General features: G+C 38.3%; 1 protein-coding gene across 2 annotated transcripts in view; it reads left to right on the plus strand.

The window, feature by feature from the left end:
* Nucleotides 1-12,646: 12,646 nt before the first annotated feature.
* The window catches only part of LBR (lamin B receptor), a 34,027-nt gene continuing 31,753 nt past the window's right edge, over nucleotides 12,647-14,920 (plus strand). The window contains exons 1-2 of one of the 2 annotated variants that reach the window (XM_070734342.1): nucleotides 12,700-12,843; nucleotides 13,991-14,135. The gene's annotated coding sequence lies outside the window, so the exon portion shown is untranslated. Of the gene's footprint in view, nucleotides 12,844-13,990; nucleotides 14,136-14,920 lie in introns of both variants that reach the window. The other variant, XM_070734341.1, reaches the window with a different exon arrangement.

A 14,920-nucleotide genomic window follows, 5' to 3' on the forward strand; every position in this document is an offset into this window, starting at 1 on the left:
TAGACACACAGACACTCTGCCACCTAATACAGTAAAGGTTTCTGTGTCATGAAAATGTGCCCTATAAAAACAGTTAATGGGATGCCTCTGAGCCACAATTAGCTGCACTAAAATTCACATTTTTATTGTTTTTGTTTATTGATTTTGTCCATTACACAATGAGGGTTTTAGTGGGTATACACATAGTAAAATACACAATGGAGGTTATAGAGGATATACTCATAGTAAAATATATCTAAGAGAGAAGAGAAGAGAAGATATAGGAATAAAATATATCAATGAAAGAATAGAAAAAGAGATATAGGAATAGAAGAAAGGTATAGGAGATATAGGAGAGCAATAGGACAGGGGACGGAAGGCACTCTAGTGCACTTATGCACGCCCCTTACTGACCTCTTAGGAATCTGGAGCGGTCAACCGTGGATAATCTAAGTGTAAAGTGTTGGGGGTTTGGGGATGACACTATGAAGTCTGGTAATGAGTTCCATGCTTCAATAACTCGGTTACTGAAGTTGTATTTTTTACAGTCAGGTTTGGAGCGGTTAATATTAAGTTTAAATCTATATACATCTATATACATGATCAATATAAGTTACTAGTAGAGAAATAACTTAAGACTAAGAAATTTATAACATTTTTAGAAAATGTGTTCATTAATTAATTTTTAGTGTTTTGTTGAACACCTGATGCTGTGCATAACACAATGTATAACATAGTGATTGTCAATCTCAGAATTCCCCACCCAGCATGTTGGTTGAGAAATTCTGTGTGTTGCAGTCCACATATCTTAAAATTGCTGAGACTGAGAAATAATATTATAATTATAGGTTGGAACAATGAATTATATTAAAAACTATTGAATTATATACCTTATAGGCTACTGCCAATTTCCTCTGATTACAAAATGCACAGATAAAACTGATACCATAATAAGTCAGTATTAGGTTGGCATAAAATACAGGATGCCACAATTAACTGATGTTAATATAGTGTGCATGTGTGTCTGTGTGTGTGTGTATTATAACACAATATATTTCTGGCCCAAATCATGTTTGTACAAATATTTGGTGTGCAGGATCAGTTGTTGATGTAGATATGGGCTGAGATCTGTCTAGCTCCTATTGGCCACTTTCAAATGCTGAAGACTTGCCTCTTACTCAGTGAAGGGTTGCAAAAATGTTTACTGCCACACTGTGGGCATGGCTTATTTTGTGGGTGTGGCTTGTTGGCCATGTGACCAGGTGGGAGTGGATTGATGATTATGTACCTGGGAGTGGCTTAAATGTCATGTGACTGGCTTAAAGGTGGCCAACTTGACATCACTCAAGTCAAGGGTTTGGGTTAGGGTTAGGGTGCCTGGCCTCTCCTCTCCTCAAAGAGATACAATTTTCCTATTTACTATTACTGAACATTCAAAATATACTATTTAATTCTATGTATATATGTGTACATACATATTACACACAAGCACACAAAAATATTATCTACTATATAAAGTGTATGTACACACATGCACGCACAGCTCTTCTAAAATTATACACATTCAATCTCATTTACTGCGATAGGAAAAACATACCCAGAGCCCAGAAGGGAAAAAAAGAAAAAAATCAAAAAATTTCTACCAGCTCTGCATACCTGGGATTATATAAACAGCTATAAAAGCAGTAACTTGGAATTTTGATTATAATATATCTCCCTCTCCTTCTTATAAAAAATTAGGGAAATATGGGACTGAACTGCTTCTGACCGTTACATGGATGTTCAGGGTTTAAAAAAAAACCCATTTCATTCTCTTTTGACTAGGCAATAGGATCTGCAAATTTCTATCAAGATCATCTTCCTTACTCTTATATTAGGCTCCATGATGTGTGATAGGTTTCACAAAAATATGTCTGACCTGAGAGGTAGCTAGCACTCCTCACAGTACAAACTGTCATTTGGGAAACTTTTCCCAAAAGTGCTGAAGCCCACTGCAACAATATCACCAAAAAGGCTTCTAGAGTTGTTAACCTGATCCTATGTAGCTTCTGCTTCGACAATCTCACACTACTCACAAGAGCCTACAAAACTTTTGCCAGACTCATCCTTGAATACAGCTCATCTGTCTGGAACCCATACCACATCTCGGACATCAACACCCTTGAAAACGTCCAAAGATATTTCACCAGAAGAGCCCTTCACTCCTCCACTCGAAACAGAATACCCTACAAAAACAGACTAACAATCCTGGGTCTAGAAAGCTTAGAACTATGGCGCCTAAAACACGATTTAAGTATTGCCCACAAGATCATATGCTGCAACGCCCTACCGGTCAATGACTACTTCAGCTTCAACAACACAAGAGCACGCAACAGATTCAAACTTAATATTAACCGCTCCAAACTTAACTGTAAAAAAATATGACTTTAACAATCGAGTTGTCGAAACGTGGAACTCATTACTGGACTCAATAGTGTCAACCCCTAACCCCCAACATTTCTCCCTTAGACTCTCCACGATTGACCTCTCCAGGTTCCTAAGAGGTCAGTAAGGGACGTACATAAGTGCACTAGTGTGCCTTTCGTCCCCTGTCCAATTGTCTTTCCTTTATCTCATATATCATATATATTTTCTTCCTTTCATATATCTTCTCCTCTATTTTTACATATTATCTTTATATATATTACTTCATGTCTATTCTCTTCCATATGTATTGTGTATTGGACAAATGAATAAATAAAATAAATAAATAAACAAATAAACACGTGTAGCAGCTTTGTACATTTTTTAAAAAGGTTCTAATAATGGACAGTTTAGGTGGCTAAGCATCACTGGCTCAGGCAGAAGGGAGTTCTCCCCATGCATTCCTTCCAGCATTAGGAATCACTTGCCCTGCAATTAAATGTGTGAATAAAGTGAGCACTGAGTGCAGCAGACAGAATACTGGCACGATTTGGTGCTGCTTCAGGGAGTAGAGCCAAGCACCTCATGATCTAAAGGAAACTTTCCCTTTGATAAGAGAAGTTTCTTTCAACAGGAAAAGATGAAATATACATTTAATCAATTCCATACTTGTGTAACCCTCAGAAACAAAGAGATTCCGATCTGGTTCAGATAGATGAATAAACTGAAAAGAATGGAGGGGAGGTGCAGGAATTATAAAAAAAATGCACACATCTCCATTTTTCTATAATAATTTATGAAGTCTAAGTAGGATTCCTCACCATAGAAATTAATTATTAATACACTGAATTGATAGAAATACACTTGATGGTGACAGAATATTGTATGTACTTACATGTTGGTGTGTTAGCTTGTCTTCTAATTGCACAATAGTTTGAATTTCCTTGACTTCATATTTTATTTATTTATTTATTTATTTATTTATTATTTATTTATTTTGTCCAATACACAATACATATTGAAGAGAATAGAATAGAATTTTATTGGCCAAGTGTGATTGGACACACAAGGAATTTGTCTTGGTGCATATGCTCTCAACGTACATAAAATAAAATATACATTTGTCAAGAATCATGTGGTACAACACTTAATGATTGTCATAGGGGTCAAATAAGCAACGAAGAAGCAATATTAATAAAAATCTTAGGATATACGCAACAAGTTACAGTCATACAGTCAACATGGGAGGAAATGGGTGATAGGAATGATGAGAAAAACTAGTAGAATAGAAGTGCAGATTTAGTAGAAAGTCTGACAGTGTTGAGGGAATTATTTGTTTAGTAGAGTGATGGCGTTCGGGAAAAAACTGTTCTTGTGTCTAGTTGTCTTGGTGTGCAGTGCTCTGTAGCGACGTTTTGAGGGTAGGAGTTGAAACAATTTGTGTCCAGGATGTGAGGGGTCAGTAAATATTTTACCCGCCCTCTTTTTGACTCGTGCAGTATACAGGTCCTCAATGGAAGGCAGGTTGGCAGCAATTGTTTTTTCTGCAATTCTGATTATCCTCTGAAGTCTGTGTCGGTCCTGTTGGGTTGCAGCACCAAACCAGACAGTTATAGAGGTGCAGATGACAGACTCAATATTCCTCTGTAGAACTGAATCAGCAGCTCCTTGGGCAGTTTGAGCTTCCTGAGCTGGCGCAGAAAGAACATTCTTTGTTGTGCTTTTTTGATGATGTTTTTGATGTTAGGTGACCATTTTAGGTCTTGAAATATGATAGAACCTAGAAATTTGAAGGTCTCTACTGTTGATACTGTGTTGTCTAGTATTGTGAGAGGTGGAAGGGTGGAAGGGTTTCTCTTAAAGTCTACCACCATTTCTACGGTTTTGAGTGTGTTCAGTTCTAGATTGTTCTGGTCACACCACAAGGATAGTTGTTCAACTTCCCGTCTGTATGCGGATTCATCATTGTCTCGAATGAGTCATGAAGTATTATATATAAAGAAAATATATAAAAATAGAGGAGAAGATATATGAAAGGAAAAAAAGATATATGATATATGAGATAAGGAGAGACAATTGGACAAGGGACAAAAGGCAGGCTAGTGCACTTATGTACACCCCTTACTGACTTCTTAGAAACCTGGAGAGGTCAATCATGGATAGTCTAAGGGAGAAATGTTAGGGGTTAGGGGTTGACACTACTGAGTCCGGTAATGAGTTCCACGCTTCGACAACTCGATTGCTAAAGTCATATTCAAATGTAGAAATAATTACGTGAATGGTTTCCTTTATCCAGCCCGCTCTGCCAATGTATTTTAAGAATTAAGGAATGTGATATTGCCTGTATGATCACAAGCAAATCAGATTGAGTTAATTTGAAGAAAGAAATCTGATACAGTCATAGAAAGAACCAGGCATGACCTTGATTTCTTCTCCCTTCCAAAGCTGTTACCCAAATGTAGGTCTTGGATTTGCCTCGTTCAACATTCCAACAGGTTTTGATTATGTTGCATAATCCTTTTGCTTGAGAAAGAGGGAAAATAGGGTTTTAAGTAGATTCTTTTATAAAATGCAAAGCTTGAATGAAGACCAATTCTTACAAAATGCAGTGTTGTTTATATTATATAAGTATAATATTGAGTGCTTGATAATATTTCTTGTCATTCATATCTGAAAATAAGGTTTCAAAATGCATACAGCTCATCCTTGACTTAAGACCGCAACTGAGCTCAAAATTTATGTTGTTGAGTGAGGCATTTGCTAAATGAATTTTGCCCCATTTTATGACCTTTCTAGCCACAATTGCAGGCTTTGCTTGTCAGATTGCAAAAGCTGTTCACATGACCCCAGGACACTGCAATCATCATAAATATGAACTACTGTTCAAATTTTGATCACATGACCCTGGGCATACCACAATGGTCCTGTGAAAAAAGGTCGTAAGTCACTTTTTCCAGTGCTGTTGTAATTTTGAACAGTCATTAAATAAACTGTTGTAAGTCTAGCTATACTACATTGCTAATAGCAATAGCATTTAGACTTATATACCACTTCATAGTGCTTTTATAGCCCTCTCTAAGTGGTTTACAGAATCAGCATATTGCCTCCAGCAATCTGGGTCCTCGTTTTACCCACCTCGGAAGGATGGAAGGCTGAGTCAACCTTGAGCTGGTGGTGAGATTTGAACTGCTGAACTACAGCTAGCAGTTAGCTGAAGTAGTATGCAGTATTGCACTCTAACCACTACACCACCCTGGCTCTTATGCAAAACATTTACTATGGTGGTGCAGTGATTAGCAGCGACTAACTCACTGCTCGTTGCCAGGGGTTCGATTGTCACTCGCTCAAAGTTGACTCAGTTTTCCATCCTTCCAAGGTCAGTAAAATGAGGACCCAGATAGTTGGGGGCAACTCGGTAAACAGCTTAGAGAGGGCTGTAAAGCACTAGGAAGCAGCATATTAATCTACGGTAAGTGCTATTGCTATTTAGTGCTATTTATACCACAGATCGTGAGCCAATTTTAAAGTTTACTTTAAGTTTCAATCATTAGTATCTTTCAGAGCTCTCTCTCTCTCTCTCTCTCTCTCTCTCTCTCTCTCTCTCTCTCTCTCTCTCTCTCTCTGTATATGTGTGTGTATATAAGTGTGTCCCCATTTCAGTTTTCTAGAAAGTAGAATTATTGCATATTTTAACTTATTCTTTTTAACTTTCAAAAATGTTAAATGGAGTATCAAATGTTTTAAACAAACAAATCTCATTCTTGGGTAAGTAGCTGATCTCAAAAACAAGAGACAAAGAGCAAAAATGTGCACATACATTTTGTTTGGGTCATTTCCTCTTTTCAAAGTTAATCTTTAAAAGAATAGACACAGGGAATCGTTGGTCTTCCAGAAATTAAGACTAGAGCTCCCATCATCTCTGTCTGCTGCTCATTCTGAAATGAAAGGTGTTTAGCACGGAAATTGTCTTTGGGGATACTTGACAGACACTCCTCAGTTTTATAGGCTTGGCCTATAAAGCAATATAGCAGTAAAGAAATAAAGCAAATATCTCAAATTGATCATTTCTGTGTTACGTGTTATTGCATCTGTGTTCTTCCTCCAACATAGGTTTGGAGTGTAAAATGAGTTTTACAGAAGCCTTCTGAAGAAGAAAATAATTTCTCCATGTTCTGAAAACGTTTACACTGATCATCTCTAGAATGTTAAAATACTCCATGAGTTCCAAAAAAAATTATCTGAAAACGTTAAGTATTGCTCATCACTATATGATACTACCAGTCAGCTCCTTAGTTTTCTTTATCATGTAATATTCATATTCCTGAAAAATAGAATTACGTACCCTATTGTTGTTGTTATAAAATATTGTTATAAACTTTATAATCTGTCTGTGCCGAATACTACTTCTCTTTTGAGTAGTAATACTGTGTTTCCTTGAGAATAAGTCCCTGTCTTATTTATTTATTTTATTTATTTATTTTGTCCAATACACAATGAGGGTTTTAGTGGGTATATATCTATATATACATAATAAAATACATGATGAAGGTTATAGAGGAGATACTCATAGTAAAATATATCTAAGAAATAATAGAAAAGAAGATGAAGTAATAGAACATATCAATGAAAGAATAGAAGAAGAAATATAGGAATAGAAGAAAGGTATAGGAGATATAGGAGAGCAATAGGACAGGGGACGGAAGGCACCCTACTGCACTTGTACTCGCCCCTTATATTTTTTTGAACCCTGAAATAAGTGTTTGACTTTATTGCCATGCAATTAAAAGCCTGATTGGGTTTATTATCAGGGGATGTCTTATTTGGGGGGAAACAGGGTAGAAATATATAATGGCACATAGACACAGCACTTGGGGAGAATCAACTTCGACACAATGTGTTACTTCCTTGCAAAGAAAAAAAAAATACAGTCCCCCCCACCCCACCCGGCCTGTTGTTGGTAGAGTTTGAAAGCTCTCTCCTTACCTTGTCACATTTACTATATAGTACATAGTCTATGTAGGGTTGAAAACTAAAGGAGGCCCACAGCAATAGTCCTCTTCTCCACATATGGAAGGAATTTGAAAGTATCTGACAGCCTTTTGCAAGATCAATATAGAAGAGCAATAAGAACACAAGACGAGTACACAAGTACACAAGAATGTGGGTTATATACACAAGCATAGTGAATATGCTATGCCTACACATATGAATCTGTGAACGAACACCACATGTGCATACACGCACAGAACAAAATCACACCTGCTTTAAAATAACTGAGGCTACAAGAACAAAGCCTTTAAAAAAAAATAAAGGGAGGAAATGTAGTTTGAAGCAAAAAAAATTCAAAAGCTTGTGTACAGCTGTGACAGGAAGGCAAACGAGAAATGCTCTGCTTCAAAGCAAACATTTCCTTTCAGAGCAAAATACTAAAAGTTCCTTTGCCACAACTAAGCATAAATTGTAGCAAACTGTATTTTACCAGTAGTTCAAGAATAATCAGGGGTGAGAGATAAAGGAAATCTTTAATTTACAACAGTTCGTTTAGTGACTGTTCCAAGTTACAAAGCCACTGAAAAAAGTGACTTATGATCACTTTTTAAAACTTATAACCATTGCAACATCCCTATGATCACATGATCAAAATTCAAACCCAGGGTCATGTGACCACCTTTTTCAACTTTCTGACAAGCAAAGTCAATGGGAAAGCCAGATTCACTTCACAATCATATTACTTAACAACTGCAGTTGTTACTTAACAATTGTGGCAAGAAAGGTGGTAAAATGGGTCAAAACCCATTTAACGAATGTCTCACTTAGCAACAGAAATTTTGGGCCCAATTGTTGGTGTAGCTCGAGGACTATATTTCTATAAATTTTAATAGACAAACATCTCCATCTCCATTGGCATCTGCTGGTGGGGACATAGGGAGCAAATACCATCATAGCACAAATCCTGATATCTTTTGTACAGGTATTCATGAAGTGGGAGAGCCATGTTAACAAGGTTAGCCAATGAATAAGGATAGCAACTAAGTCAGCCAATGGGAGGTAAACACTTCTGAGCCTGTGCAGAGAATCAAAATTGAAACTTAAGCATAAGGCTGCAGGTTCTTTCTGTCCACTCTGCATTCTCCTCTCTGTACTCTTTGCTGAAATTAAACTAACTCCTGCTGGTGTTTACTTGAAAAAATAATCTGCTAATGGTATTGTAAATTCATCTATTGTTATGTTTATATAGAAGTTATTGAATCCTGCTGAATCAGCCATCTGTGTATGCTTCTGGTTTTGATTTTGCAACAAACTTTAATTGTATCATACTGGTAGTCCCTGACTTATGACAACAGTTAGGTCCTCATTGCTAAGCAATGAGGACATAGAGCGAGATGTCACATGACTGTAACACTTAACAATGGCAATCCTGGCATTCTTGGTTGCTGTTGTTAACCATGAATTTTGGGTTGTTAAGCAAATGCCCACTGCAATCCAAGCAATTCCAGGCTTGGTCTCTCCTAGCATTGAGCCTCAATAAACTAAGAGGCTGCCACCAACTTCCCCATTGATGTATCTCAGGGGAATTGAACCACTCTGGTTCAATTTACCACTCTGACTCTGGTAAATATGAGTAGGTTATAATTTTGATCAAGTCAGAGTGGAAGAATTGCACAGCTCTAGCTTTGGACATGAATCATAATTCCTTTTGTTCAGTACTACCATAACTTCAAACAGTTGAACAAATTCGTTCAAGCAGTTGAACAAATTTCAACGTTTATGTGCATCAAGACATTGCGTACACCCACACAAGGAACAGAGCTTGCATACAACATTTCTTTTGTCATTTTGCTGAAACTGATTATTTTTATATTCCATATTCTTATGGATGTTTCCTTGGAATATAAAAATCAAAATTTCTACTCCCAGGTTGTGAGAGAACCTTAAAATAGAATATCCAAGATGTTTAAATATACTGTTACATTTCTTTTGCAATAATGGCAAATATTTATAGCTTTGATTTTAGGATGAGAGTGAATATTTGTTCTTTGGGCTTGTGAGTTGGTTTCCAAACACTTCATTACCAGGCTATGTAACATCTTCAGCTGAATTTAAGGGATAATTTTATGCCAAGCTATTTCTCTTACAAATACATGAAAAATATCTTTCCAGCTTTTTAGTGAAGAATGCTTTTGGATGAGCTCAAATATGATTATTTCCATCCCTCCTAAATTCACAAAAATGCAATAATATCTATAAACAAATATTTTCTTTCTGTGCTTTGCCAGTTTGGTACAAGAAACTAAATTCCAGACATTGCTGAGATAAAATTGCTCTAACCAGAAGTTGACCTGCTACACTTTTTATTGAAAACATGTAGAAACCCATGCCAGCGCAGATGCTCTTGAAGACCATAAAATATGTCAGCAAACAGGCTTCCCTTCTAATCTTTCCATTGTCAGCCCTAGTAATTCTGCAATACTGTACATACAAATCATTTGTGGGAGTCATTTAAATTAAACTTGTTTTTGGGGCAAAGTGAAGCATTGCTTCAGGGAGCAATTGCCTGGGGCAGCAGTGGAAACTTCTGACTATTCTTTCTGCATTCTCTTAGGTATCTTCTGCTGAATGATTGAACTACATGTGAGATTTATTTATTTATTTATTGGATTTGTATGCGAGATACTATAGGTGTCAAACTTGATCTTGTCACAGGCCAGACATATTGCAACATTTTTTTCCTTTGCGGAGCCAGGGTGTGCATGGTCTGCTTGTGGTGTATATGGCCATGTACCACCAGTTTGACAGGTTTGCATAGAGGATATTAACTAATTGCTAAAGGGTTCAGCCGCCACTCCTATTGCTTTCCATACACAGAAGAGTAGAATAGAATAGAATAGAATTTTATTGGCCAAGAGTGATCGGATACACAAGGAATTTGTCATGGTGTCAAGAATCATGTGGTACAAACACAATGATTGTCATAGGGGTCAAATAAGCAATGAAGAAACAATCAATATTAATAAAAATCTTAGGATACAAGCAACAAGTTACAGTCATATTAAAGTCTTAAAGTCTACCACCATTTAATAAATAAAATAAATAAATAAATAAATTTCTACGTTTTTGAGTGTGTTCATTTCTAGATTGTTCTGGTCACACCCCAAGGATAGTTGTTCAACTTCCCGTATGCGGGTTCATCATTGTCTCGAATGAGTCTGATCACTGTTGTATCATCTGCAAACTTCAGTAGTTTAACAGATGGATCATTTGAGATACAGTCATTAGTGTATAGAGAGAAGTGATGAGAGTACACAGCCTTGGGGGGAACCTGTGCTAATTGTACATGTATCTGATGTGATTTTTTCCAAGCTTCACCTGCTGCTTCCTGCCTGTTAGGAAGCTTGTGATCCACTTACAAGTGTGTTCAGGTACCGCTAGCTGATTTAGTTTGGTTAAGAGAATGTCCTGTACGATGGTATTGAATGCTGAAGTCCACAAAGAGGACCTTAGCGTAGGTCATTGGAGATTTAAGATGTTGAAGGATGTAGTGTAGAGCCACATTAACAGCATTATCTGTTGATCTATTTGCTCGGTATGCAAATTGCATGGGGTCTAACAGTGGATCTGTGATGGTTTTCAAGTGGAACATCACCAGCATTTCAAAGGTTTTCATAACTACAGATATTAGAGCAACTGGTCTGTAGTCATTCAGTTCCTTGATGGAGGGCTTCTTCGGCACTGGGATGATAGTTGAGTGTTTAAAGCAGGAAGGATACCATATACCCAGCACAGAATTTTGCTTAGTCCTGATTTCTGTTTATTTATTAAACATATCCTAGGCAAAGTACAATTTAAAATAATTATGCTAAAGGGGATCATAAAGATGGCAACAGCAAGTCAGAAGACTTTCTGAAACAGCTTTCAAATAGTGTTTGAAAGATCAGTTATGATCATTGCAATACTGCATATTTGTTGATCTAAATTTTGGGGCAGTATTTTTTTCATTTGGAATTTAGTTGTATAGTTTTCGGTTATGTTTCCTACTAAAGAGTTTTAGAAAGTAGGTTGTTATTTTTTTAAAAGTGCTTTCAATTTAGTACTGACTCTTGCCTGGACAAGTATTGCAGTTTTCTTAGCAAAGTGTTTTAGAACCTGTTGGTCAATCTCTTCCTCCTAGGGCTGAGTGTGGGAACTGATCCAAAGTCACCCAGTTGGCTTTGAGTCAATCTCCAGGTTTAATAGAACAGAATAGAATTCTTTATTGGCCAAGCGTGATTGGTCACACAAGGAATTTGTCTTTGGTGCAGATGCTCTCAGTGTACATAAAAGAAAAGATACATCTGTCAAGAATCATGAGGTAAAACGCTTAGTGATTGTCATGGGGTCAAATAATGAGGAAACAATATGAATAACAATCTTAAGAACACAAGCAACAAGTTACAGTCAGTCATTAGTGGGAGGAAATGGGTGATAGGATTGAGAAAAAGCTAGTAATACGGTAGTAATGCAGACTTAGTAAATAGTTTGACAGTGTTGAGGGAATTGTTTAGCAGAGTGATGGCGTTAGGGGGGAAAACTGTTCTTGTGTCTAGTTGTCTTGATGTGCTGCGACGTTGAGGGTAGGAGTTGAAACAGTTTATGTCCAGGATGCGACGGGTCAGTAAATATTTTCACTCCCCTCTTTTTGACTCATGCAGTATACAGGTCCTCAATAAAATTTAAATAAAACACTCCACCAGGTTTTTACAAAATCACGATGGACGGCTGTATTCTCACGAGTCGCAACGGCATCCACGCATCCCGCAAAGGACTTGCTTTACATTTTCAGAATTCATCGCGATTGTCTGCCCGCCGGCAAACCGCCCTCTTTTGAATAAATGAGTGTCTGCATTCACACACATTTCTACCCCTATTTGGTTTTCCGTTGAGCGCATCCTGAGAGCAAAAAGCGGAACCTTCCGCTACTCTTCCAGTTTGCGCTCTGAACCTCCGCGATCCCTGCACGTCCCCGGATCAGCGGCGACAGAAAAAAAGGGGACGCGCTTGTTGTTTTGAACGCCCAACCGAAGAGGCGCGAGCGCTCGAAGCCCCCTTCAGCCACGGGAGGCTCCCCTCTTTATTTCTCTCGAGCGAGCGCGGCCATTGGCTAAACCGGAGGCCGAACTTGGGTGCGAAAAGTCAGAGGGTTGAGAGGGAGGAACGCGCCACCGGCTCGCAGCCAATCAGCGAGCGCCAAGAGCGGTTCAAATGCTTGGCCTCGCCCAATGGCGACGGTTGGCGCTTCGGCCTTCGCGCCTCCCAGCAGGAACGGGGGGGGAGGGGTTTGGAACGTCGCCGTGTCCTCCCGCTCGCAACCGTTGCTAAAAGCGGTTAGTCCGCGCCGCCGTTGAGTCGCTCTACGCTCCCTTTTTGTCTCCGAGGACTCCCGCTCTCAACACACTGACTACCAGGGAAGCTAGTAGCCGTCAGGTGAGGGCGCGTAAATATTATGCGGGTCGGGACACACCCCTTCAAGCGCCTTTCCCGAGGTGGGAGGGCACCGGGCGGTCGCCGCCTCCTTTGCCTCTTGCGGGTCCCCTTTTTCTCCTCCATTTTCTTTAGGCCTCGGCGGGACTTCGTGTAGTCGTCTCCGGGCTCTTGAGCGCCGCTCTCCTCGCTCCTTCCAAGCACTTTCCTTCCCGCTGACGTTAGTTTTCGCTCGAATTTAATCCTGGAAGTTCAAGCGAGGCGAGCGTTTTTGAACGGAACCTTAAGGACCGTTCCCGTGGGGGCCACGAGGGGGCGCCGCCGAGCCCGTTGAAAGGAGAGGAAATCCCTCAGCGTGAGGTCGACCGCTCCCTCCCTGCAAGAGGCGCGAAGAGCTGGAGGGACTTGTAATGAAATAGCGAGTGGGAGGCAATTAGGATAATCTCATTAAAGTTTATGCTCGTTTCGAAATTAATATGCTTGGGAAAGGTTGGCAGGTGTCCTTGAAATGTGAATGCGTTTTATTGCGCCCTCTGCACAATAAATTCGGATAAATTTATTGCTTCAAACGAGCAGCAACCGAAAGACAACTGTTTTTTTTAACAAGTTCCTATTTCAAACAACCTTCAGATCCTGAAGAGGTTGTTGGAAGGGTTTCCGAAAGATAAAAATAGTGGAATAGTAGAAGTTTTACAATTTTTAAGTTTGATCAGTATCTGTTAATACATTCTGGTGCAGTAAATCATAATGAACAAATGCATCTGAACAAGCATATTGTTCGAATTGACTTATCGTAATTGCTATAAAATCAAATAATGAAACATTTATTTATAATAAAACATCTCCAAAGAGGTGTGAGGTGGCATCACAATAAACTGAAAACTAGGTGGAGGTAATTTATAATTGGCCATCACAACTAGGAAAGTCACAGGTTTGTTGAATATGGCATAGATCTCACATCTAAACATCGCTTAGTTTTCATTTATTGTTTTGCAATGGTCTTAATTAACATTTGGGCCGGATATAATAGGGATTTGGGCCATTCTGTAAGAGTGTGAAATAATGTATCGAATTATAACAAAAATACTTTGTGTCTGAATGAATGTATCGAATTATAACAAAAATACATTCTTTGTGTCATTGATCATAGATATGTTATGAAACTAAGAAAAAGGAAGGATGTACCCGATCATAAGGAATTGATGACTGGTTGTACAGAAGTAAAGATGTAGCTTTACAGTAATTAGGAATGAAAGTGCTAAAATATGAACTGGTCTCATGTAGACTATTATTGGGTGCGTATGAAAGTGAATGTCTATAGCCCGTTATTTTTTAATTTATTTTACTTATTTGGATTTGTATTCCCAAGGGACTCTGAGCAGCTACATTAATATTAATAGTTGCAGTATATTGTCCAATGAATGCTGATAATAAAAATATCAAAAATGATTTTGTGAAAAATAAAATTTCAAATAAATGCCTTTGGTAGAGAGTTATTCTGTCACGTAATACTGATGGATGGTAATACAGTATGTCAAAAAGATAGAGAATAAATGAACAGATTATTCAGAGATCCAAGAATAAAACAAAATAGTGACAGATGAATGTCTGCTAAGAAAAATATATTTGTTTAGAATAAACACATACACGTGGAAAAGGTGTATCAATCAAAATGCATGATTGATTTCATAATTAAAGTGAAACATTGAAGAACCATCACAGGAAAGATTGGAAAATATAGTTGAGAATATACTCTTATACTAAATCTTGACTATTATAGCTAAGTGATGCTTTCTAGATGCTCTTAAATTCATACCAAGTGTAAGAACATATAACATGAAGAGTACTGGTAGTCTGTGAGATATAACATAATGAAACCTGCCCATTATGGTCATATGTCGCAGCAGTTGTTAGGTGAAATGTGTCACCCAATGACACTCCTGCTCTCCCCAATGAGATGTTAAATGAATGTGTGGATCATTAAGCAGAGTGCGGAGTCCTTCTGGGTGGGGGAGGCTGTTGGAGGCCTAGTACAGGCCTAGGACTGCTGATTGTGGTCCTCCCAAGATGTCCCCCACCC

The sequence above is a fragment of the Erythrolamprus reginae genome, chromosome 1 (assembly GCF_031021105.1).
Source record: "Erythrolamprus reginae isolate rEryReg1 chromosome 1, rEryReg1.hap1, whole genome shotgun sequence".
Lineage (NCBI taxonomy): Eukaryota > Metazoa > Chordata > Lepidosauria > Squamata > Dipsadidae > Erythrolamprus > Erythrolamprus reginae.